The sequence below is a fragment of the Globicephala melas genome, chromosome 7, assembly GCF_963455315.2.
Source record: "Globicephala melas chromosome 7, mGloMel1.2, whole genome shotgun sequence".
Classification (NCBI taxonomy): domain Eukaryota; kingdom Metazoa; phylum Chordata; class Mammalia; order Artiodactyla; family Delphinidae; genus Globicephala; species Globicephala melas.
The window spans coordinates 82,539,950-82,566,242 of record NC_083320.1 but is presented as its reverse complement, the minus strand read 5'-3'; positions in this window follow the sequence as shown (position 1 = coordinate 82,566,242).

Here is a 26,293-nt window from a genome sequence, read left to right as displayed (position 1 = left end):
ACCCCATAGCTAGTAAGTATTCAAGTTTGGAATCAAATCCAATTTTTTTATGACACCAAAACTCATGCTCCTTACCCCAAAGCTTGAGAAATAACCATTGACGCTAAGTGTAATTCTTTTGCCTTATTTGTCTAGAATGCTGAGGCAAACGGACTGAAAATTCTCTTTTAAAATATCCAGATCATTGTCTCCATTCACCACCATTTGGCAGTAATTTTGTAAAATCTTTAAAAATAATCGTATCTTTTTACTTCTACCCCAGTCGGTTTACGCTACTGTCTATAAGATAGGCCATAGAGGTTAGATGGACCCTGAGGAGGATTCCTGGAATGTCATTGGCTTAAGCTACTGTGAACTGGCTCTATGTTTCTCTGGCCAAAACAGATGTAGGCTCTGTGCTCTTTCATGCCATTGACATGTTTCTCCCAGGCTAGAGAACAGAAAAATTGACTGGTCTGGAATAACTAGGGCTTGGGGGCAAAGGGGCGTCTTGACCCTTAGGCAGTCTGTGATTTTACATTGACGTCACGCCTCCCACCCTATGCACCCTGAATAACACTTTCCCAAGCTAGGTACCATGGGAAGAAACTATGCTTTGATAGGTGACATTTAAAAGTGTCCTAAAAACTATTCAGACAGAAAATGGCTTCTCTGACAGCTCCAGTGTCTCTGTACACCGCCCTCAGAACAGGCGTGAGAGTCCAAGGTCATGGCAGGCTTATTATGCAATGTGGAACAAGGCTGTGCTTATGTGGGTATCACCCACTAGGATTCATATCAAAGGCAGCATATGGATGAGTCCAGGCAGGGTTTGACAACTGTTTCTGAGCTTTCCAGATCAGAGATAGAAACAGATATGATCTGCATAGCCTTCTTTCTACTTTACATTTTCAGATGGGTGAGCTGTCTTTCATGTTACACAATCAATCCCAAGTTACCCAGCCTCCCACCTCACTCACGCTTGCCCAGCCCCACCTTGCTAACCACTGCCATCTTTTCATGACCATTTCCAAGACGCTCAAAATCATGTCAACACCCTGAAGACCTGCTAGGCCCCAGGCTGTGTTGCAGAATCACTAATACAAATATCAGTTACAGATGAGCACTGGAAGGGACTTAGGCTCCTAGATACTGAACACCACTGTGTTTTAACAAATTCAAAGAATTCCCTGGTTATCTTGGAGGCCAACAACTCATTTCAATAATATGTGCTGAAGACCTTTGAGCTGGCTAGATGGATGCCTGGGATGTCACATTAAGGAATCAAAGCCCATTCCTCAGAGAACCTGCAGCCTAGTGATGGTTACACACTTATACCGAGGCAACCTCAGTACAATGTAATGAGAGTTAAGCAAGGAATGCAGCTAAGAAATAACTATGGGCCTAAAAATAACAAGTGAGGCACATGTATAATAATATTCCTCCACACGGGCTAAAGTAGACAAGAAAAATAAATACTGAATGGGGTTACCAAAAGCAAGAGAGTTAAAGGCTTCCCCATCCCTCCCACATCCACATGACTTTTACAGCACATGAGCCCACCTCCCAGGCAACAGGTTGTACCAGGGGGATGGCGTCTGCTAGAAAGACGACTTTGTAGTTCACATACACTAGAAAGGAAAACAATGGTTTATAAGATGTGACATCAAGAGATTATCTTGGCCAATCCAATTCTCTCCCCCTCTCAGGAATTTTAACTGAGAAAATTGAGAAGAATTTGTCACTTGGTAGTGGGACAGTTATGGAAGGCACCACAGGGAGTGTGGCTGTGAGGTGTTAACAGGGAACACAGAGTCAATCTCAGGCAGTTTTTCTGAAGTTCCAAAAGTCTTCTTGAATTCAGAGTTCACCCTCTGGGTAAACTTCCCAGGAAACCAGGCTTCCTCTCCTGTCCCTGGGTCCTAGGCAGTCATGGCTCACTTACCAACACAGCAAATCTCATTTACTTGTGCTAGCCTGAGTCATCTCTTTCTTACAATAAAAAAGCTGAATAGATGGGCCTGAGTGAAAATAATGTGTTCAGATGTTAAGTTCAGTCAGTCAGAATTCTTCTTTTTTTTTTTTGTTTTTTTTTTGTTTTTTTTGCGGTACGTGGGCCTCTCACTGCCATGGCCTTTCCTGTTGTGGAGCACAGGCTCCGGACGCGCAGGCTCAGCGGCCATGGCTCACAGGCCCAGCCGCTCCACGGCATGCGGGATCCTCCCGGACCGGGGCACGAACCCGTGTCCCCTGCATCGGCAGGCGGACTCTCAACCACTGCGCCACCAGGGAAGCCCAGTCAGTCAGAATTCTTAAAAATGTTTATTAATTTTTGTGGGAAACCATATAAATATGAATAAAAAATTTAATTATCTCCAACTAAAATTCCCTCCAATCCCACCACTCTCCTTCCAAGGTAGAAAATAGAGAGTGATCTTCCATATATTTCTTCACAGTCATAAAACATACATAAAGTTATATACACACACAAAAGGTCTTTTTGGTTTGGTTGTGGACATTGCTTTTTAAAGCATTTGTATTTGTAGCATTGATATTCATAATATATTTGTTTTAAGCTCTTTCTAAGACTATGCAGGGGATGGTTCAATGCTGTTAGGGCTAAAAAACAAAAACCAAAAAAAACTCACCTAGATTCAAATGTGTTCTAATTTTGTCACTAGTTCCCTGTAAGATTGTATAGAAACCAATTTAGCTCCTCCTGGATTAGAGTTCCAATCTTTTCATCAAAGAAAAAAGGCAATAAAGTAGCCTTGTGCTTGGTGCCATGCAAAGTAAATTTTTAAAATTCCATCCTCACTCTGTAGGTGCCCACAGAGCAAAAAAACAACCCTGGAGAATGACATGAGAGTGATAACAGCGTGCTCAGAGGATCAGGGTTAGAAAGTTAACACCTCCTCAAATACCTCGTACAAAGAGAAAGAGACTAACACTTACCCCAGATGAGGGCCACAATTCTGTAGTATAAAGTATGAGTAGGAGAAATCTTTCCTGAGCAAATTGCTTAACATTTTGGCACTTAGTTTAGTCATATGTGAAATTCAATTCAATAAATTTTGGTTAACTACACTCCTTCTGTATTAGGTAATAGGTACTGAGAAAAAAAAAAAGGATTAGGACGAACTTCCGACCTTAGATCAGTTGCAACCCCAATAACAATGGGAGAAGAGATAGAGCTGTGAACAATAACGCACAACAAAATACAGCCAGTGCTCTCGTAGCCATAGGGAAAAATGTTGTGGAACTCCAAAGAAAGGGAAACTCCCTCTGCTTGGGGGCCTCAGAGCTGGGAAAGGCTGGCAGAAGTTTCTGTTGGCACTGGAATTGAGTTGGGAGGTTATGTAATCCAGCAAGAAAGTTGGGCTGGGGAATCTCTGAGGACACTGCCAGCTCTACTCTCTGAGTTATGAGACATAGGTAAAAATATTTCCCCTCTCCACATACATACACTCAGGATACGGGTGTATGGGCAGCATCTTAAGTTGGCTATGATATCTAATGAGCGGAACAAGCTCTGCTTGCACTTTATAGTGGGTCAATCTCCTCCCTGCAACCTCTTGCCCCTTCATCTATAAACTGCAATCCATGACTACCTGAGACAAGGGTAAGGTAAGCTTCTCTTAGGTTTTATGCAGCTCTCATACTAATAGGAAAGAGATGCTATTAGAGACAGAGTGTCTGGTTTTTAAAAACACAGACTGTAGAGTAGGTATTGAATGCCAGCTTTCTTTACTTACTGCCTACATGCCTTTGATCAAGGTATCTAACTTTTCTGAGCATTAGTTGTTTTGCTGTTGTTGTTAACATGAAAATGAGATAATAAAATTAAGAGTATAGAACTGTTAAGAGGTTTAAATTAAACAATATACGTAAATTCTTAGTTCCTGGAATGTAAAATAAGACACCTATAAACAGGGAGACTATGGTCATGGCAGTGATGATGATGTTGATGATGGTAATGCTGATGGTGACAACAGCCTTGATTCTCACACTCAATCTCACAGATTCCCATAAAAACAGGGATAGATCTCAGTGGCTATAGCCAATTGTCCCTCTCCCTTATGTGTTGTATCTGTCCTCTCAGAATCTGCTTCTAGGCTTTGCTGACCTATAACAACCATGCCTAGGTTTTGATCTAGCTTTGCTTGCAAGTCAACATCTGATTATACTTTGCTTCTTCACCTCTATTTCTCAGCCCTTAGTCTATTCTCCACCAGCACTGCATAGGGCTCATCCTGGATTTCTGTTAGTAGATTCAGGCTTCTGTCTTGAGCTTTCCCTCCTCATGGATTCCTGACCTTACTCAAGATCATGTCTAGTTTAGCTTCAGTCTCTCCTCTTGCATACCTTCCTAATCCATACTCGTCCATCCATGCTTATATTATGGCTGCTATATTCACCTGCCGCTATTGGCCTGGTAATGTCAGCCTTTAAGATCTTATATGTATGTATATGGCGCCCCTTTCAAGAAGTCCAGTAGTTTTAACTCTGGAAGTAGTAGTCTAGGGCTTAAGAGCTCTAACTCTGGCTATAATTATCTCCCCAGGTTATGGAAGCTTATATCATTGACTCTAATCTCACAGGAAAATCAATGGGAATGGCAGAATTTTGATCACAGTGTTGAACCAGTACATACAAACTCCATAATGACCTGACTCTACCCAGCCCTCTGAATTTGAATGTCAATTTTATATTTTAGAAGACACAGAAAATACTAATTATCTAATACTAATACTATTAAAATCAAGAACTGGGATCAATTTGAAAAGAACTTTTAAGCCCAACAGCATAAAAATTCTTTCCAAATTGATACCCATCTCCTGATTTTCTTTACGTACATAAACAAAAAACTAGAAAAAACTTCACTATCATTTCCATTTTTTAGCTGAACAGTGGATTGAGAAATGTTTAAGGAAAATTTTAGAAAGTTATAAAGCACACATACACTTGTAACAAAACTGCAACATCAAAATGGTGTCCAAACCAACTTTCAAACAAACCTGTATTTTCATGCTGCTCAAGTACATGCTGACTACACTTGGGAAGCGCAGTATCACCAAGAGGGAAAGCCAGAGAAGTGTGTGGTCCATTTCGGGAAAGCCAGAGAAGTGTGTGGTCCATTTCTAGGCTCGTGGCAAGAAGGACTACATTTAGCTCTTGACATACCCTCCCTTCACTGAACCCACCCCAGTTTCTTTCAGGGTCCAACATCATACTTGCAGATTTTCTTGCCAAGACCTTTATTCTCCTCAATACCGTAAAAGTTGTTAGGAATTGGCACACACAGTCTTATACTCCCCAAGATAGAAATCATACTAAGATTCCAGGAAAAATAGAAGGAGAATTTAAGATGCTTTCTCTGGGCAGAAAGGACTTGGCCTGGTTCTCATATTGGGCCTGGTTCAGAGAATTCTCTCTCAACTCTTTGAAAATATCTATTGAGAAATGGGAGTGTGAGAAAATAGATACCAAAGAAGAGGTGTACCTGGCTCAGTCCTGTGATTCACCATGATAAGCCTACACTTTCATTTCTGCCCTTGACTAGCTCTGTTCCAGATGTGGTTGAAAGGGTTTACATTGTGTAATTTAAGCAAATCTATACTCACTTACGCAATAAGAACCATCAGTGAAATGCATCTGGGAGCGAAAAGGAGAAACTATTTTAATACCTTATGCAATTACTCTATTGAAATTATAATCATTTTCCTAATGGAAAATAAATAACACTGTTTACTAGGTTACTGACATCACGGGTTGTTTCATCAGCCAAAGTTTCCTTGTACAAGAGCCAACAGCGAAATTGTCTGTCTCGTGTGAATCTTTTTTTAATAACAGATTTATTGAGATAAAATTCACATACCATAAAATTTATACTGTTACAGTGTAAAATTAAGTATTTTTTAGTATATTCACAAGGTAGTGCAATGATTAGCACTATCTAAATTCAGAATATTTTCATCACTGCAAAAAGAAACCCCTCACCTATTAGAATTGCTCCCCGTTTCCTTTCCTCATAAGCCCCTCACAACCAATAATTTACTTCCTATTTTTAAGATTTTATTATTCTGAACATTTCATATAAATACAATGATACAATATGCAGTCTTTTTTGCCTGGTTCATTTCACTTAGCATAATGCTTTCAAGGTTCATCCTTACTATAGCATGTATCAGTATGCCATTAATTTTTATGGCTGAGTAATATTAAATTTTATGGACATACCACATACAGTTTATCCACTTTGTTGATATACATTTGGGTTGCTCCCATTATTTGACTATTAAGACTAATGCTACTGTGAACAATCATGTACAGGTTTTTGTGTGGTCATATGTTTTCAATTCTATAGATTATATAATTCAAAATTATGGAATTTCTATATCATATGGACTTTTTTATGTTTGATGTTTTGAGGAACGGCCAAATTGATTCCTAAAGTGGTTGAACCATTTTATAATCCCACCAAGAATTATGAGGGATTCAATTTCTCTGCATCCTTACCAACACTGTCTTTTTCATTTTATCAATCCTAGTAGTTATGAATATCTCAATGCATTTTTGTGCTTTTTAAATTGTGATAAAATATATAAAACTTACCATTTTAACCACTTTTAAATGTGTAGTCCAGTGGCATTAAAAACGTTCATATTGTTGTGCAATCATCACCAATATCCATCCCCAGAAAATATTTCATCTTGCAGAACTAAAACTCTACCCATTAAACAATTACTCACCATTCCCATCAGCCCCTGGCAACCACATTCCATTTTCTCTCTCTCTGCCTTTGACTCCTCTAGTTGTTTTGTGTGTGTGTGTTGTGTGGTTACCATGGGGATTACATTTAATACCTTAAAGTTAAAAACTCTAATTTACATTTATACAACCATAATGTCAATATGAAAAAAACTCTGCTCCTATACAGCTACCTCCCTACCCCTTTCAGCTGTTGATGTCACAAAATTACATCTTTATACATTGTATGTCTAAAACATAGACTAATGATTGTTTTTATATGCATTTGTCTCTTAAATCATGTAGAAAACAAAAAGTGGAGTTACAAACCAACGTTACAGTAAAACTAGCTTTTATAATTTGTCTTAATCTGTTCTGGCTGCTACAGCAAAATACCACAGACTGGACGGCTTATAAATAACAGAAATTTACTTCTCTCAGTTCTAGAAACTGGAAGTCCAAGATCAAGGTGCCTACATGGTCACATTCAGGTGAAGGCCTTTTTCCTGGTTTATAGCTAATGTCTTCTCACTGTGACCTCACACGGTGGAAGGGGTGAGAGATCTCTCGGGCCTCTTTCATAAGGGCATTAATTTCATTATGAGGACTCCGCCCTGATGACCTAATCACCGCCCAAAGGCCCAGCTTCCTAATACCAACACATTAGGTATTAGAATTTCAACATATGAATTTGGGGGTGGGGGCAAACATTCAAACCACAGTATGATTTTTTGTGTATTTACCTTTACCAAAGATCTTTATTTCTTCCTAAGCTTCAAAATATTGCCTAGTGTCCTTTTATTTCAACCTGAAGGATTTCCTTTAGCATTTTCTGTAGGGCAGGTCTAGCAGTAACAAACTTCCTCAGGTTTTGTTCATCTGGGAATGCCATAACTTCACCCTCAGTTTTGAAATACAGTTTTCCAGATATAGGATTCTTGGTTGATAATATTCTTCCTTCAGCACTTTGACTATATCAACCCACTTCCTTCTACCCTCCAAGGTTACTAATGAGAAATCACTGATAATCTTATCAGGAATTATTTGAGTATGACAAGTCACTTCTCTCTTGCTTCTTTCGAAATTCTCTCTTTCTCTTTGGCTCTCAACAGTTTGATTACAATGTGCCCCAGAGTGGGTCTCTTTGAGTTTATCAAGCTTGGAGTCGGTTGAGCCTCTTGGATGCCTGCATCCATGTATTTCATAAAACTTGGGAAATTTTCAGCCACTATTCCTTCAAATAATCTCTCTCTTTCTTTTCCTTCTGGAACTCCCAAAATATGTATGTTGCTTGACTTGATGATATCCCACAGATAGCTCAGGCTCTTTTCACTTTCCTTCAACCTTTTTTAAAATTTTTTTCCTTTTTTTAAATTTTTTTATTTTTTTGTGGTACACGGGCCTCTCACTGTTGTGGCCTCTCCCGTTGCAGAGCACAGGCTCCGGACGCGCAGGTTCAGCGGCCATGGCTCACGGGTCTAGCTGCTCCGCGGCATGTGGGATCTTCCTGGACCGGGGCACGAACCCGTGTCCCCTGCATCGGCAGGCGGACTCTCAACCACTGCGCCACCAGGGAAGCCCCAACCTTTTTTTCTATTCCTCAGGCTCAGTAATTTCAACTGTCCTATCTTCAAGTTGCCTTTTTCTTTATTCTGCCTACTCAAATATGTTTTTGAATCCCCCTAATGATTTTTTTTTAATTTCAATTATTGTACGTTTCCAATCCAGAATTTCTTTTTGGGTTCCTTTTTGTGCTTTCTATCTTTCCATTTATATTTCCATTTTGTTCATACATCGTTTTCTTGACTTTATACATGTTACATATCTTCTTTTAGCTCTTTAAATAGCTTTTACAGTTGTTTTAAACTTTGTCTACTAAGTCCACCATCTGGTCTTTCTCAGGGACATTTTCTGTTGATATTTTTCCTTTGAAAAAGCCTTACTTTCCTACTCTTTGTATGCCTTGTGATTTTTTAAAAAAATTGTTGTTGAAAGCTAGGCACTTGAATCTTATAATGCGATAACTGAAGATTCAATTATCCCACTTCCCCAGGGTTTGCCATTTTATTTTTGTTTTGTTTTTTGTTTCATTTATTGTAGGAGGGTGGCTCTGTGCTGGGGATCAGTCTAAGGTATGAACTTAAGGTCCTCTCAGGTCTTTTCTGAGATTGCGATTTTCCCTAGATAAGCAGAGTGACTTTCTAAATTTCCCCATATACTTTGAAATGTATTAGTCCTTAAACATATGGCATACAAAAGGAGCAAAGAGAAGATAAAGGGAGTAAAAAGTATACCAGTCCTTTTCTTTTTTTTTTTTAACATCTTTATTGGAGTATAATTGCTTTACAATGGTGTGTTAGTTTCTGCTTTATAACAAAGTGAATCAGCTATACATATACATATATACCCATATCTCCTCCCTCTTGCTTCTCCCTCCCACCCTCCTTATCTCACCCTTCTAGGTGGTAACAAAGCACTGAGCTGATCTCCCTGTGCTATAAGGCTGTTTCCCACTAGCTATCTATTTTACATTTGGTAGTATATATAAGTCCATGCATTCTCTCACTTTGACCCAGCTTACCCTTCCCCCTTCCCGTGTCTTCAAGTCCATTCTCTACATCTGTGTCCTTATTCCTGTCCTGCACCTAGGCTCTTCATTACTTTTTTTTTTTTTTTTTAGATTCCATATATATGTGGTAGCATACGGTATTTATTTTTCTCTTTTTGATTTACTTCACTCTGTATGACAGACTCTAGGTCCATCCACCTCACTACAAATAACTCAATTTCATTTCTTTTCATGGCTATTATTCCATTGTGTATATGTGCCACATCCTCTTTACCCATTCATCTGTCAATGGACACTTAAGATTGCTTCCATGTCCTGGCTATGGTAAATAGGCTGAAATGAATATTGTGGTACATGACTCTTTTTGAATTATGGTTTTCTCAGGGTATATGCCTAGTAGTGGGATTGCTGGGTCATAAGGTAGTTCTATTTTTAGTTTCTTAAGGAACCTCCATACTGTTCTCCATAGTGGCTGTATCAATTTACATTCCCACCAACAGTGCAAGAGGGTACCCTTTGGTCCAAACCCTCTTCAGCATTTATTGTTTGTAGATTTTTTGATGATGGCCATTCTGACCAGTGTGAGGTGATACCTCACCATAGTTTTGATTTGCATTTCTCTAATGATTAGTGATGTTGAGCATTCTTTCATGTGTTTTTTGGCAATCTGTATATCTTCTTTGGAGAAATGTCTATTTAGGTCTTCTGCCCATTTTTGGATTGGGTTGTTTGTTATTGCGCTGCATAAGCTGCTTGTATATTTTGGAGATTAATCCTTTGTCAGTTGCTTCATTTGCAAATATTTTCTCCCATTCTGAGGGTTGTCTTTTCTTCTTGTTTATGATTTCCTTTGCTGTGTAAAAGCTTTGAAGTTTCATTAGGTCCCATTTATTTTTGTTTTTATTTCCATTACTCTAGGAGGTGGATCATAAAAGATCTTACTGTGATTTATGTCAAAGAGTGTTCTTTCTATGTTTTCCTCTAAGAGTTTTATAGTGTTCAGTCTTACATTTAGGCCTCAATTCCATTTTGAGTTTATTTTTGTGTATGGTGTTAGGGAGTGCTCTAATTTCATTCTTTTACATGTAGCTGTACAGTTTTCCCTGCACCACTTATTGAAGAGACTGTCTTTTGTCCATTGTATATCCTTGCCTACTTTGTCATAGATTAGTTGACCATATGTGCATAGGTTTATCTCTGGGCTTTCTATCTTGTTCCATTGATCTATATTTCTGTTTTTGTGCCAGTACCACATTGTCTTGATTACTGTAGCTTTGTAGTATAGTATGAAGTCAAGGAGTCTGATTCCACCAGCTCTGTTTTTTTCCCTCAAGACTGCTTTGGCTATTCGGGGTCTTTTGTGTCTCCATACAAATTTTAAGATTTTTTGTTCCAGTTCCGTAAAAAATGCCATTGGTAATTTGATAGGGATTACATTGAATCTGTAGATTGCTTTGGGTAGTATAGTCATTTTCACAGTATTGATTCTTCCAATCCAATAACATGGTATATCTCTCCATCTGTTGGTATCATCTTTAATTTCTTTCATCAGTGTCTTATAGTTTTCTGCATGCCGGTCTTTTTTCTCCCTAGGTAGGTTTATTCCTAGGTATTTTATTGTTTTTGTTGCAATGGTAAATGAGAGTTTTTCCTGAATTTCTCTTTCAGATTTTTCATCATTAGTGCATAGGAATGCAAGAGATTTCTGTGCATTAATTTTGTATCCTGCAACTTTGCCAAATTCATTGATTAGCTCTAATAGTTTTCTGGTGGCATTTTTAGGATCCTCTATGTAAAGTATCATGTCATCTGCAAACAGTAACAGTTTTACTTCTTCTTTTCCAACCTGTATTCCTTTTTTTCTTTTTCTTCTCTGATTGCCATGGTTAGGACTTCCAAAACTATGTTGAATAATAGTGGTGAGAGTGGACATCCTTGTCTTGTTCCTGATCTTAGAGGAAATGCTTTCAGTTTTTCATCATTGAGAATGATGTTTGCTGTGCGCTTGTCATATATGGCCTTTATTATGTTGAGGTAGGTTCCCTCTATGTTCACTTTCTGGAGAGTTTTTATCATAAATTGGCGTTGAATTTTGTCAAAAGCTTTTTCTGCATCTATTGAGATGATCATATGGTTTTTATTCTTCAATTTGTTAATATGGTGTATCATGTTCATTGATTTGGGTATATTGAAGAATCCTTGCATCCCTGGGATAAATCCCACTTGATCCTGGTGTATGATCCTTTTAATGCGTTGTTGGATTCTGTTTGCTAGTATTTTGTTGAGGAGTTTTGCATGTATATTCATTCACACGGCCAGGTACATGGGGAGTTTCTTGCCTTTTGGGAAGTTTGAGGTCCTCTCCCAGTGTTCAGTAGGTGTTCTGTAGGAGTTGTTCCACATGTAGATGTATTTCTGATGTATTTGTGGGGAGGAAGGTGATCTCCACCTCTTACTCTTCTGCCATCTTGAAGGTCTGTCCCAGTCCTTTAAATACCCTGGAATTTACTTAGCTGTGGGGGGAGGGGTTTGCAACAATAGCTACCCAACTCTATATCTGTACCTCCACCATCAGAAGTGTCAATCAGTTATCAGAGGACAGGTCCTCAATATTTGGAGGACATTCTTTATTTTCCACCCTGGCTCCCACAAGTTGTGGGCAAGTTGCTTCAGGAATACATGTACAGCTGCCTGATATGAGGCTGTGAGTGGGAGACAGGTGATTGCTACCATGCTAAAAAACTCAAATTGACCACAATTAACCATTACTTACTGTCCAAGCCTTCCTTTAGAATCTGCAAGCCTTTAATGGGCTTCAGAGCTCCAGAATAGTTACATCAGTCAGATTCTTTCAGTGCAATTCTTGTCTAGGTAGTGAGATGGATTCCTGGTTCTTTATACTCAAAATCTTCCCCAGATTCTTCCTCTATGTGGTTTTGATTTTATTTTCCTAATAACTAATGATATTAAGCATTATTTTATTTGCTCTTCAATCTAGTTGGTCTTTTCACTACTGAAAGTGAAGTATTGAAGTCTTCAGAAATTATTGTTGAATGATCCATTTCTCCCTTCAGTTCTATCCGTTTTGCTTCATGCATTTTGTCATTCTGTTGTTAGATGTATGTATGTTTATAATTGTGGGGGTGTTCCCCCATGTGGATTAACACTTTCTTCATCATAAAGTTTTTCATTGTTTCAAGTAACTTTTGTCATAAATTCTATTTTGTCTGATCTTAGTATAGCCACTCCAGCTCTTTTTGCATGGTGTATTTTTGTCAATCCTTTTATTTTCAATTCATGTGTATCTTTGAATCTAACGAGTGTCTCTTGTAGACAGTACACAAATACTGTGTTTTTATCCATTCTTCCAATCTCTGACTTGTAACTGCAATATGTAATTCACTTTCACTACTGATAAGGAAAATTTTGCAGATGACATTTTTCTTCTTGTTTTCTATGTCTTATGTCTTTTTTATTGCTCTATTTCTTTATTATTACCTTATTTTATGTCAAATAGATATTTTCTAATGTACCATTATAATTCCTGTGTAATTTCTTTCACCATATGTATTTTTAACTTTTTTGTGTGTGCCTGTGTTTTCCCTGGGCACTACCAATAACATGTTAGTTTAGAGAAATCTGGTTCAGATTGGTATCAACTTAAGTATAAAAAAACCTCTGTTCCTTAATAGCTCCAAATCTTCCCTCTACTTTGTGCTGTTATTATTAGACAAATGAAATATTTATTCAGCATAGGCCCGTCAACAGACCTTTATAATTATTGCTTTATTTGAATATTTTAAAATAAAATTGGAGAAGAAAAAATACACTTACATTGTCTTTTATATTTTCCACAGTTACCTTTACCGGCACTCTTTATTTCTTCACATGGATTTGAGCTACTGCGGAGTACCCTTTCACTGCAGCCTGAAGGAATTTCTTGTAGGTCATATATCCTAAAGAGAAATTCTCTCGAAGTTTGCTTATCTGGGGGTGCCTTAATTTCCCCCTAGTTTTTGAAGTATAGCTTGGCTGGATATAGAATCCTTGGTTGACAGTTTTTTTTTCTTTTAGCACTTTGAATATATCATTTCACTGTCATATGGCCTCCAAGGTTTCCTATGAGAAATTAGCTGTTAGCCTTATTGAGATCACTTGTACATGTAAGTTCCTCCTCTCTTGTTGCTTTCAAGATTCTCTCTTTGTCTTTGACTTCTGACAACTTGATTATGTGTCTCAGTGTCTATTTTTTTAAGTTTATCCTCCTTGGAGTGGAGTTTGTTGAGCTTTGTGCATGTACAGATCAATATTTTTTGTCAATTTAAATCATTGGTGAGCCCCTCCAGTGATATTTTTCTTTCAATTATTGTACTACCTCTCAACTGTAGAATTTTTAAAAAAATAATTTCTATCTCTTTACTGATATTCTCTATTGGCAAGATGTCATCCTCATACTTTCCTACTTTCCTTTAGTTATTTATACAAGGTTTCCTTTAGTTATTTGAACATAGTTACAGTAGTTGATTTAAATTTTTTTCTGATAAATTTAATGTCTAGGCTTCCTTAGGAACATTCTCTATTGGCTGATTTTTTTCCTGTGTATGGGCCATAATTTCTTAATTCTTTATATGGATGATAATTTTTGGTTGAAAACTGGACACTGTAAATAATATAAGGTGGGAACTCTGAATATCAGATCAATCCTACTAGAGTTTTTTTCCTTGTTGCTGTTTGCTGTAGTTGCTATTTTTTCCATAATCACTTTTCTCAAGTAATTCTTTAAAGTCTGAAATCTTTAACATGTCTGACCACTGAAGTCTCTGTGGTTTGCTTAATGGTCAACTAATTATTTGACAAAGATATTTTTAATTGCTTTGGGTCAAATTAGTCTCCCAACCTTTGCTGAGCGTTGTGTGTGGGTATGTTGAGGTATGCCTGCAATATTCCATAGGTAGTGTCTACTTCTGCCTTAACTTTCATTTCCTGCTTGTGTAGACCCTCAATATCAGTCAGAGGTGAGAGAATAACGACTCCTCAGGTCTTTTCTGAATATGCAAACAGCCCTGAATGTGCATATGTCCTTCTAGGTTATCAGAAATATGTTATAGTTCTTCAACGCACCCTATGGACAGCTCATTACCCAGATTCTTCTTTTAAGTCTTTTGGTCAGCTTCTTGTTCGTCCAACAGTTATGGCCACCTCAGGCAGCTGCAACATTAAACAACTGCCATGGATTGTCTTTGCCAACTGCCCCAGAAGAAAGGTTGTTTGCACTGAGTAAGCCCAAAAGCAGTTCAAATAAACACAAGCCCTGTAAGTGGTGATTTCCAAGACCTGCATGAACTTCAAATAATAACAATTATTTGGGAATGAGGCCTTGAGGGCACTTGAAACTCCCTCTCCTGTGGCTGTTAGTCTGCTATTTTCATGGCTAAAGTGATTGCAAGGCTGTCGGCTTTCAAGACTACTATGGAACTAGGGAAAGAGAAATTAGAATAGGAGATGTTAAAATTCCACAAAGCTTACTGTTTTTTACCAAGATTCAGCTAGATGTCATTAGTAAACTCTCTGCAGATTGCCTCAAGCCTTTGGTTAATTTCCAGAGTTCTTAAAAAAAGTTGATTTTGACAATTTTTGCAATGTTCTTGCTGCTTTTATGGAGGAATGAATTTTTGTAGATCTTTACCCCACCATTCTGGAAGTCTGATCACCCTCACTTGAATTTTGATAAGATCACACCCTTCAGTAACTTGGCTCAAAATTCCACCCACAGGTTAATCCCACAGGCAGCTAGATAATGCCTTGAATATCCTGTTTTTCATACTATCATTTTCCAAACCAAAACTACAGCATCCTTTCCTAAGCACTGACACATTTAGCAGTCATGTAGATAGAACAGAGAAGTCCCCATTTGAGTTTGCACAAGTCTGCCCCAGATTCTCTAGTATTAAAGTGATTATTATACTATTTGATTTTATCCAATAGTAGCTCCACAATTTCTAGAGGGTCAGTGAGGAGCCAGAAGATTAGAACTGGAGGTCTAGGAAATCTGTCTTAAAACCAGGTATGCATAGGGAAGACAGTGTATTTTATTTATATGGAATGTTTACTTGGGGTACTTGCAGAGGGGCTTTAATTAGAGTATGCATTATATTGAAAATACATATTTTTTACTGAGCATGCCTGTTTTTTGAGGGTCTTTATGGGTACAGTTGATGATCTCCCAGAAGCTACCTCTTAGCATAGTTGCTGCCTCTATTTACCTTACATTATTACTATAAGGATGAAGAGGAGAGCAGATGCTATTTTATAATGATAAAGGTACACAAAATAAAGCATAGCTAGAGACTCTGCAATTATGTAATGGCTTTAGCAGCTCCCATAAAGTGTAACAACTCAGAGTAAACATTCACTGTTACAAAGGGCAGGGCCTGAGTACTATGCTACGTTCTTTATATAGATTGCTTCTGAGATAGACCAGCCATCCAAGGACCCAACACTTTTGCACTGAGTTATCTTTACAAGGAAGTGACATTCATTTTTAGCACAAAATTTCTGAAAGATAATCTTGACTGACATTACTATATCAATAGCTGAACAGTCTGCATTCAAAAGTACCTGAATAAGCATGGTTCCTCAGTAAAACATTAACTTTTCCTTTCATGTATTATCATATATTCAGAAAATGAAAGAACAAGTCACCTGTAGTACATGAAAACACATTAAGCAAGATAAAGAGGAGATAACTAACACTGAAAATGGATACAAATGCTTCTCATCTTTTATCCCATCATTCCCAAAGATTCTGAACTTTTGCAAGGGATTGGTATGGCCTTGGGATGACTCCTTAAGAGAGTGGCATGGCTAACTTCTGTGACTTAGCTGAGGAAAGTGCGCACAGTGCCTAAGCCAGCTAGTGTTTTGATGGTTTGGTAAGTGGTTGAATTGTTCCTTTAATTTGGATTCAATGCAGCAATAGATCTCTTGAGTTGAATATTGTGGAGGTGAGGTTAATAGTTTAATATTGCTTTATTCTGTGGTTTCAAATTTCCATTAGAGAGTGATTTCTTTTAATAAATCTTTCATGACTATAACTAGCTACTCTGACTTCTTAATAATTGTCAATCTTGCCATTGTTAATTTATATATGACTCTTCTGCTCTTGTTTCCTGTTGAACCCATGTCAGTTCCTTGCTGTACCTAAATGTCTGTGTTCTCAATAATATGGTGAACTGCATGATGAGACAGGCCATATCTGGTGTGTGTCCACTTTTAAAATTCACAACTGTGAAGTCATTGACCCAATCACATTGAATTTTCATTGTGTTTTGCTGTTTCAAAGACGTTTTTACCTCCACCATTTTGTTTGATTAGATTCCAAGCAATACCAATATTGAAGAGTACCTCAGCTAGTTGTATAAATTACTAAGATTTTTGGCATCCTTTACCTTCTCTTATAAGAGTCCCCCAAATTACTCTCATCTCATTATAAATCCTCATGGCTTAAGTGGGAGAAGACCTCATCCCAGTCTCTAGAGAAGACACATGACCCAGGTCTGTCCAATCAATGTATTCTATGCCCTGGCCACAGTAATAAGGTTCATGGATGGCATTATTCATAATTATTATAGTTAACAATTATTAGTATTAACTGTTAAAGCTTGTTATGTGCTTGGCACATATATTAAATTTATTTAATACTCTTAATACACCTAAAATTAGACACTATTATCTTCAATTTGCAGATGAGGAAACTGAAGCACGAAGTGTCACTTTCCTTCCAGATGTCAAAAGCTTGTAGGTGGTAGAGTCAGGATACAAATCTAGGCATTCCACATCAATCTGTGCCCTGACCATGGTACTGAGTCTAGCCCTTTGCTAGAATCAATGGAAAAAAAGCACTCTTCAAAGGTAAGTTGAGGACATTATGTAGAAATACCTGCCTGAGAAAAAAGTCACTGTAGAGGAAAACGTATGGAAGAACAGACTGAGTTCCAACGACACTGATGGAGGCCTTGGCTCTGGCAGTTTCTGAAGCCTTTAACCTGGAACTTGGCAGTATTGCTAGCTAATAAATTTTCCTTTTCTTCTTAACCTTCTTTTCACTGGATGCTCTCACTTATACCCAAAATGTCCTCACTAATAAAACCAGGAAGTGGCATATATATACACACACATATATATATATATATATACACACACACACACACATACATTTTTAAATTGTATAAATATTTATTTAGGTGAGGGGACCAGGTCCTGAGAGATCCATGCTCTATTTGTTTATATTATGTATTAAGTAGAGCAATTAATCTTGTTAAGAGCTGCGATGGTGGAGAGCGTCCTAGCAATCACAAAATAGCCACTATTCTTGGGAAAGGAAAACTTAAAAACAAACAAAAAAAACACCCATAGTGGAACAATATGTAATACTATGCTGGAGTAGAACACATAAACATTGCAATCCAGTAGGAAAGATTTGTAACATGATTGTAGGCTGAGAGAAAAAGGAATAGGAGGGGATTATTCTTACCCCTCCCCCCACGCATGAAGGGTAAATCTCCGAAACTGAGTATTGAATTGTCAGAAAGTTTCCAGAGTAGAGAAACGTTCCAAGTGTGATGTCCAGCATGGGATTCTGTATTTCAGTCCCTAATGTAAAGGCTAGATTCCTGTCTGCAAAGATCCTATTGTGTAGAAGTATGAACTCCTTGCTGCCTTAACCTAAAAGATTTTCCCTGACCACCTTCCAAGAGGGCAAATAATAGTAGTGGCCAAAAAATAATATCATCAGGGAATTCATCCCCCCATACCACCCAGCAATCCCCCTTGGTACCTGCTACTTGAAAATGCCCCTCTTATAATCAGCCTGTCTAAAACGCTTGTGCTGCCAAAGAGGGTGCCCCTAAAGGCACTTAAGGGATTTGAAGGGTATAAGGTTACAGAATCAGTTTCATATTTGAGGGGCTTGTATCTGCCATTATGTCAGTGTTTGAAGAGGAAAAAAAAAATACCCAATATACTTGCATTTATGAAAGCTAGAGAAAGGTTGCCTCCTTTGCTTTTCCAATCCCATCTTAAGCAATTTATGCAGTATTAATGTCTACAACCTGCTTTCTGATTCTGTTTATCATTTTACTTTTTTCCCCCTTTCTGATTGGACAATTTTATCTGGACTGGTTATAACACCCAGCACAGCATCAGGTCCTCTCATTTACGTGTTAATGTGCTGTTCTGGAAGCGTGATGTTAAAATGATGAATATCACCTGAGAAGAAGATTGGACGAGAGCAAAAGAACTGGCAAGTTGCCTTGTGGAAATAGCTTTCGACTTTATCAAACCATGGGGTAACATGTCAGATTATATTATGTACAATTAATTATTAATGCAGGCTGAGCCTTATTTTGAAAAGCACAAACATGCACTTCCAATAATTTCCTTCCCATGGAAAGTCTGTTGTGTCCCTCAAACTGAGCAGCAAAATATCCCTCACAAAATACCTTAAGGCTTCCATTTCTCCAGATTTAGCATGCATCTGAGACAAGAAAGCTTTCACAAGCCTCCTTGCCATGGACACAACAGAGATGTGTTTTTGCTTAATTAAAATTCTTTTTTGGCAACAGATGTCCTTGCAAAAATAGCTCAGAGCTCGGTGAAGCATTTTTATAGGCTGGAGTTCAGCAATGAGGAGCCCATCATCTGCCTTCCCTGCTCTGAGAGCAACACAAGAGACCAGGTGGCTGGTCACAGTTTGAAAAGTGAACAAATGTATTTATTCGTTCTGAGCAATTTGCAACCTACTGGGAGACCAGGAGCCCTCTCCCAGCCCCTAGCTTCTGAGAACTAGGACTGTGGGAGAAAGGGGCTGTTTAATCGCTTTGCACAGTCTCTCTCACTAAAGCAATTAGCACCCAGAGGAAAGTCTGGGAGAACACAGCCAGGCCTCACACCCATATGGTGGCCTGTAATCGGCCTGCCTGCTGTCCAGGCACATAGATGATTCAATCAGTGATGCAGGCATGGGCTCTGGTGCTCTGCTTCCTCGCTTGCTGCTGATGAAATGTCCCCCATTCCTGAGCTCCTAATCCATTGAAGAACTAGTGTACAGTGGGTGGAAGCTCATCAGCTTCACATCTAGCTAACTTGACTAGAAAAAAGAAAAAAAAAAAACTTAATAAGTTTGAGAACTAGAGAAGGCAGCTTAGATCTGGGCTTGGGATGAAATGACTGCTGAATAGCAGGTGAGAAATCAGATAAACCAACATAGGTCAACTGACAAAGCATTTGAGTGGGATCAGAACCTGGGTCTTAAAATAAATCATGCAGAAGGACATAGACTTTTAAAAATAAAAAAGACACCTGCTATGGATCCTGTGGGAAGGACACGTAGCTTCTATGCATAACAACATTCGGTGGAAATTATGTGAATCAATTTTGTGTGCATCTTTTTAACCTAGCTGCAAAGCTAGGTTAGAGCAAAGGCATTCTGTTTATTTTTAGTATGTTCTGTCAAGGACTGAACCAGATAATTCAATAGAGAACAGCTCATTAATTAACCAAGATAATCACATAAAGTTATATTTCATGTTAGTAAATTTTCCTGATAATTGAAGCTTTTCTTAGAGATTTACAGCTTTCTAATATATTTAGCCACTTTTGTTGGAAATCAGGCTAAAATGTATTATATACTTCCCTTTATTGTCACACAAGGTCCAGACAATACTCATCATTCACAGCGGGATAGATTAACAAATTATTTTCTTTCTTTTGTGAAAATTGCGTGCATTAATGTTCTCTTTGTGGTTAAGCTACTTATTTTTTTATATTGAAATAATATAATTTAAAAAATCTTACTTCCTTGCATGGGGATAGCAACAAAGTGATTTATTCTAAAAAAGAGGCAGAGGGTTACTGAGTGGAATGATTCAGATGTTCATTTAACAACTATTTAGTGATCACTTACTCTATCAGGTACTATTCCAAGAGCTGTGGATTCAACAGTGAACAAAATAAACTTCTGGACGCCATGAAGCTTGCAAAAGGCAGATAGCCAATCCAATGTTAAATTCATATGCCAGATAGAGCCAAGGCTACAAAGAAAAGGGGATGGGGGAGAGATAGGGTGGTCAGGGAAGGTGACATTTAAACAGAGACCTGAGTAAAATGAGGGAGAAAACCATGTAAATATCTGAGAGAGGAAAACTCCAGACAGAAGGAGTGTTGACTGGGAAAAAATTCTCCATGATGTTTCCACATGTCTTGCAACAACTTTGAAACTACTTCCAAGGATATCTGTAGAGCAGCCTTGGAAGCTAGAGATAGTGGCTCCCTCGTGGGCAAAGGGCAGATTTGTTTCCTGACCAGGGTAACAAAGATCATCTTTTCCTACAGGGCAAAGGTTGAGCAGGTTTTCTAGTAGCCACTTTAAAAGACTGGGGTTTTCCAAACTCAAAATTCCAAAGCTGGGACATAGACTGTCATGTATACACCATTCACTCAGGCCTGCCCTTGCAACACCCCCATGGGACTTGGGGGACAAGGGGAACTGGTGCAAGCAAGAAGTTCAGACCATCTGCTGTCCCAGGAATAATAAAACGTCTAGATCCTTTTGCACTTGCTGTGGGGGAACAAAAAGTACTTCCACAAGGAGTGAAGGATAAGCTAGGTGAAATTCTGGGAATGAGCAAATAAGAACTGAGGATTTGTCAATATGGGGATCTTATTGCAAAAGAAGAACAATTTCTAAGGGCAAAATTCTGACTGGAGTGGGTTATAGAGAAAATGAAAGAAGACAAAGTAGAGAAAGTGAGTATAGAAAACTCCTTCAAGAACTTTTGCTATAACCCAGAGTAGAGAAAATGGAAGTAATATGGGAATCAGAAAAGGTATTTTGGTTTTTATGTTTTGTTTTGTTCTGTTTTTAATGTAAGAGATAGTAGGATATGTGTGTATGTTGGAAAATAATCTTGTAGACAGTGAAAAATTAATGACACGAGAGAAGTAGCATCATTGCAGGAGAAAAATTCTCAAGTCGCTAAAAAGAAATGGACCTCACCATGCCAGTAGCAGTGTTGGCCTCACATCAGAGTGTGGGCAGTTGATTTTCTGTAACAGGATAGAAGATATCCTGTAAATGGCACAGGCACAAGTAACATGCTACATTTGGTGATGAGAGGGTACAGAAGTTTTCTTCTGATTGTTTCTATTTTCTCAGTGAGCCAAGTCATAATCAAGGCATCAGCACACAGTAAGGAGGGTGAGTGACGGGCACCCGGCGGACTGAGGAGCAGGAGCGAGATGACGGAGGGAAACAGTCACATCCAGGAAGGGGAGAGAGGGCACTGACTGGGAAAAGTAGTAGTGCTGCTACTACCAAGTATTAAATCCATGTTTCCTCGTCACTGGTCTACAGGATACTAAAAGATGTTAAAAGGTCATTTCATTGGCGGAAAAAGATTATTCCATGGTCAATTAAGTTGGGATATGTTGGTATAAGAAACCAAGCAAATTTCTTCAAGCATTGTGACATTATTTTGGCTAATTTTGTCATTATCCTCTGTATGCTTTCTCTTAGAGATTAGAAATGAACACACGCACACACACACCTTGTCTAAAAAATGAGAACACCCTCCATTCTGAAGCACAACAAGACAAGGTTAATTGGGAAGACTCTTTCTCCTCATCAGGGCTTGGAGTGAGTGAGAGTAACCCCAAGAAACGGTTAGTGGCCATCACTTTAGAAAAGAAAGAAGAGATGCTTGTGGAAGGAAAGAAAGTATTGTACGGTGCGACATGATTTCAGGGACGCAGCCCAACAACAGGTCCCAAAGATCTCTGCAAATGGAAAACTAAAGTTGGCATTTACTCCTTCTACATCTTGAACTCAGCACTGCAGAGTTCTCCCTTTTTCCCTTCCTTTTTCCTGACTCCCATAATGCTGTTTAACACAAGGATTGCAAATTCAAATGCCTTCAAAGGCCAGGCATGTAATTTAAACAAGGAAAGCTCAGCCTGGTATTAGAGCAGTGAGGACAATGAAACTGGAGAAGCATTAAACTCAAATCATTTAAGAGCATGGTAATTGGACCTGCAAGCTGACGATTTAAGACCTCTGCTTTAATGCCTGCCCACCTCCTTTTGCAAAGTTGGATGTGTGGGTTCCTAAGGAGTCATCCTAGCTGCCCACCTTTCCAGTCTGCTGTTTTCAATGTGCTACCTTATTTTATATGTGTCCAGAAGAAGACAGTTATCTTTTTTTCCAAAGACAGTATAGAGGTTTCATGAAAACTTTTTAATACTATTCCCAAGTTCACAATTATGTTCTAAATGCTTGTATTGCCAAATATCTGATTTCTGAATAAAGGATTGGGGGGAGCAGGTTGCAAGCAATTGTATACTTCAAGCCATTCATTAAATATATGATTAGCTAATATATATAATAGTTCTTATATAATATATGCAAATACAGTATGACATACATATATGTATGTGTTTAATATTCATATAACTATATATAATGTATAACAGAGTATACAGCCTTATATATATGGCTAACTGGTATTAGAGAAAATCCTTTGTGTTGTTACTTTAGGAAAGTAAAAAGGAAGCAAGACAGAAGAAAAGAGGGCAAAGGAAATCAAGGAAAAGCTGTTTTGAAGGGGATGAGGACATTTCCTTAATAAAAATTTCTAGTACATTCACATAATTGCAACCACATTTTACCCCCATTTGATTAAACACGTGAAAAAAAAAATCATCCAAAAACACAGGTCACAAACTAGACGACTATGAGCCGAATCCTGTTTGTAAGATTTGGCTTGTATTTTAAATTTTTATTTTATGTATTTTTAATTGAAGTATACTTGATTTACAATGCTGTGTTAGTTTCAGGTGAATAGCAATGTGATTCATTTATATATATATATATATATATATATAATATATTCAGTTATATATATTATATATGTATATTATATATTCTTTTTCAGATTCTTTTCCCTTATAGGTTTTTACAAAATATTGAGTATAGTTCCCTGGCCTATATTCTTTTTTATTGTTAAGTAATTTTTTTTGGAATATAGTTGCTTTACAATGTTGTGTTAGTTTCTACTGTACAGCAAAATGAATCAGCTATAAGTATACATACATCCTCTCTTTTTGGATTTCCTTCCCATTTAGGTCACCACAGCGCATTAAGTAGAGTTCCCTGTGCTACACAGTATGTTCTCATTAGCTATCTATTTCATACATAGTATCAATAGTGTATATGTGTCAATCCCAGTCTCCCAATTCCTCCCACCCTCCCTTTCCACCTTGGTATCCATAAATTTGTTCTCTATGTCTGTGTCTCTACTTCTGCTTTACAAATAAGATGATCTATGACATTTTCCTAGATTCCACGTATGTGTGTTAATGTACAATATTTGCTTTTCTCTTTCTGACTTACTTCACTCTGTATGACACTCTCTAGGTCTATCCAAGTCTCTACAAATGATCCAGTTTCATCCCTTTTTGTGGCTTAGTAATATTCCATTGTACATTGTATATACGCACCATATCTTCTTTATCAATTCCTCTGCTGATGGACATTTAGGTTCCTTCCAAGTCCTGGTTATTGTAAATAGTGCTGCTATGAATGTTGGGATGCATGTGTCTTTCTGAATTACAGTTTTCTCAGGGTATATGCCCAGTAGTGTGATTGCAGGGTCGTATGGTAGTTCTATTTTTAGTTTTTTAAGGAACCTCCATATTGTTTTCCGTAGTAGCTGTATTAACTTACATTCCCATCAACAGTTCAGGAGGGCTCCCTTATCTGAACACCCTCTCCAGCATTTATTGTTTGTAGATTTTTTGATGATGGCCATTCTAAATGGTGTGAGGTGATACCTCACTGTAGTTTTGATTTGCATTTCTCTAATAATTAGTGATGTTGAGAATCTTTTCATGTGTTTGTTGGCCATCTGTATATCTTCTTTGGTGAAATGTCTATTTAGGCCTTCTGATCATTTTTTGATTGGGTTTTTTTTTTTTTGATATTGAGCTGCATGAGCTGCTTGTATATTTTGGAGATTAATCCTTTGTCAGTTTTGCTTTGTTTGAAAATATTTTCTCCCATTCTGAGGGTTGTCTTTTCATCTTGTTTATGGTTTCCTTTGCTGTGCAAAAGCTTTTAAGTTTAATTAGGTCCCATTTGTTTATTTTTGTTTTTATTTTCATTACTCTAGGAGGTGGGTCAAAAAACACCTTGCTGTGATTTATGTCAAAGAGTTTCTGCCTAGGTTTTCCTCCAAGTGTTTTATAGTGTCTGGCCTTACATTTAGGTATTTAATCCATTTTGAGTTTCTTTTTATATATGCTATTAGGGAGTGTTCTAATTTTGTTCTTTTACAATGTAGCTGTCCAGTTTTCCCAGCACCACTTATTGAAGAAGCTGTCTTTTCTCCATTGTATATTCTTGCCTCCTTTATCAAAAATAAGGTGACCACAGGTGTGTGGGTTTACCTCTGGGTTTTCTATCCTGTTCTATGGATCTATATTTCTGTTTCTGTGCCAGTATAATACTGTTTTGATGACTGTGGCTTTGTAATATAGTCTGAAGTCAGGGAGCCTGATTCCTCCATTTCCACTTTTCTTTCTCAAGATTGCTTTGGCTATTCAGGATCTTTTGTGTTGCCATACAAATTGTAAGTTTTTTTCTTCTAGTTCTCTTGAAAATGCCACTGGTAATTTGATAGGGACTGCATTGAATCTGTAGATTGCTTTGGGCAGTATAGTCATTTTCACAATATTGAATCTTCCAATCCAAGAGCATAGTATATCTCTCTAGATCACCCAGCAAGGATCTCATTCAGATTCAATGGAGAAATTAAAATCTTTACAGACAAGCAAAAGGTAAGAGAATTCAGCACCACCAAACCAGATTTACAACAAATGCTAAAGGAACTTCTCTCTGTGGGAAACACAAGAGAAGCAAAAGACCTACAAGAACAAACCCAAAACAATTAAGAAAATGGTAAAAGGAACATATAAATCAATAATTACCTTAAATGTAAATGGATTAAATGCTCCAACCAAAAGACACAGACTAGCTGAATGGATACAAAAACAGGACCTGTATATATGCTGTCTACAAGAGACCCACTTCAGACCTAGGGACACATACAGGCTGAACGTGAGGGGATGTAAAAAGATATTTCATGTAAAGGAGAATCAAAAGAAAGCTGGAATAGCAATACTCATATCAGACAAGATAGACTTTAAAATAAAGACTATTACAAGAGACAAGGAAGGACACTACATAATGATCAAGGGATCAATCAAGGAAGAAGATATAACAATTGTAAATATATATGCACCAAACATAGGAGCACCTCAATACACATGGCAAATGCTAATAGCCATGAAAGGGGAAATCACAGTAACACAATAATAGTGGAGGACCTTAACACCCCACTTACAACAATGGACAGATCATCCAGACAGAAAATAAATAAGGAAACACAAGCTTTAAATGACACAATAGACCAAATAGACTTAACTGATATTTATAGGACATTCCACTGAAAAGCAGCAAATTACACTTTCTTCTCAAGTGCACATGGAACATTCTCCAGGATAGATCAGATCTTGGTAAATTTAAGAAAATCAAGCCTTGGTAAATTTAAGAAAACTGAAATTGTATCAAGCATCTTTTCAGACCACAACACTATAAGACTAGATATCAATTACAGGAAAAAAAAAATGTAAATAATACAAACACATGGAGGCTAAACATTATGTTACTAAATAACCAAGAGATCACTGTAGAAATCAAAGAGGAAATCAAAAAATACCTAGAGGCAAATGACAACGAAAACACAATGACCCAAAAACCTGTGGGATGCAGCAAAAGATGTTCAAAGAGTGAACTTTATAGCAATACAATCCTACCTCAAGAAACAAGAAAAATCTCAAATAAACAATCTAACCTTACACCTAAAGCAACTAGAGAAAGAA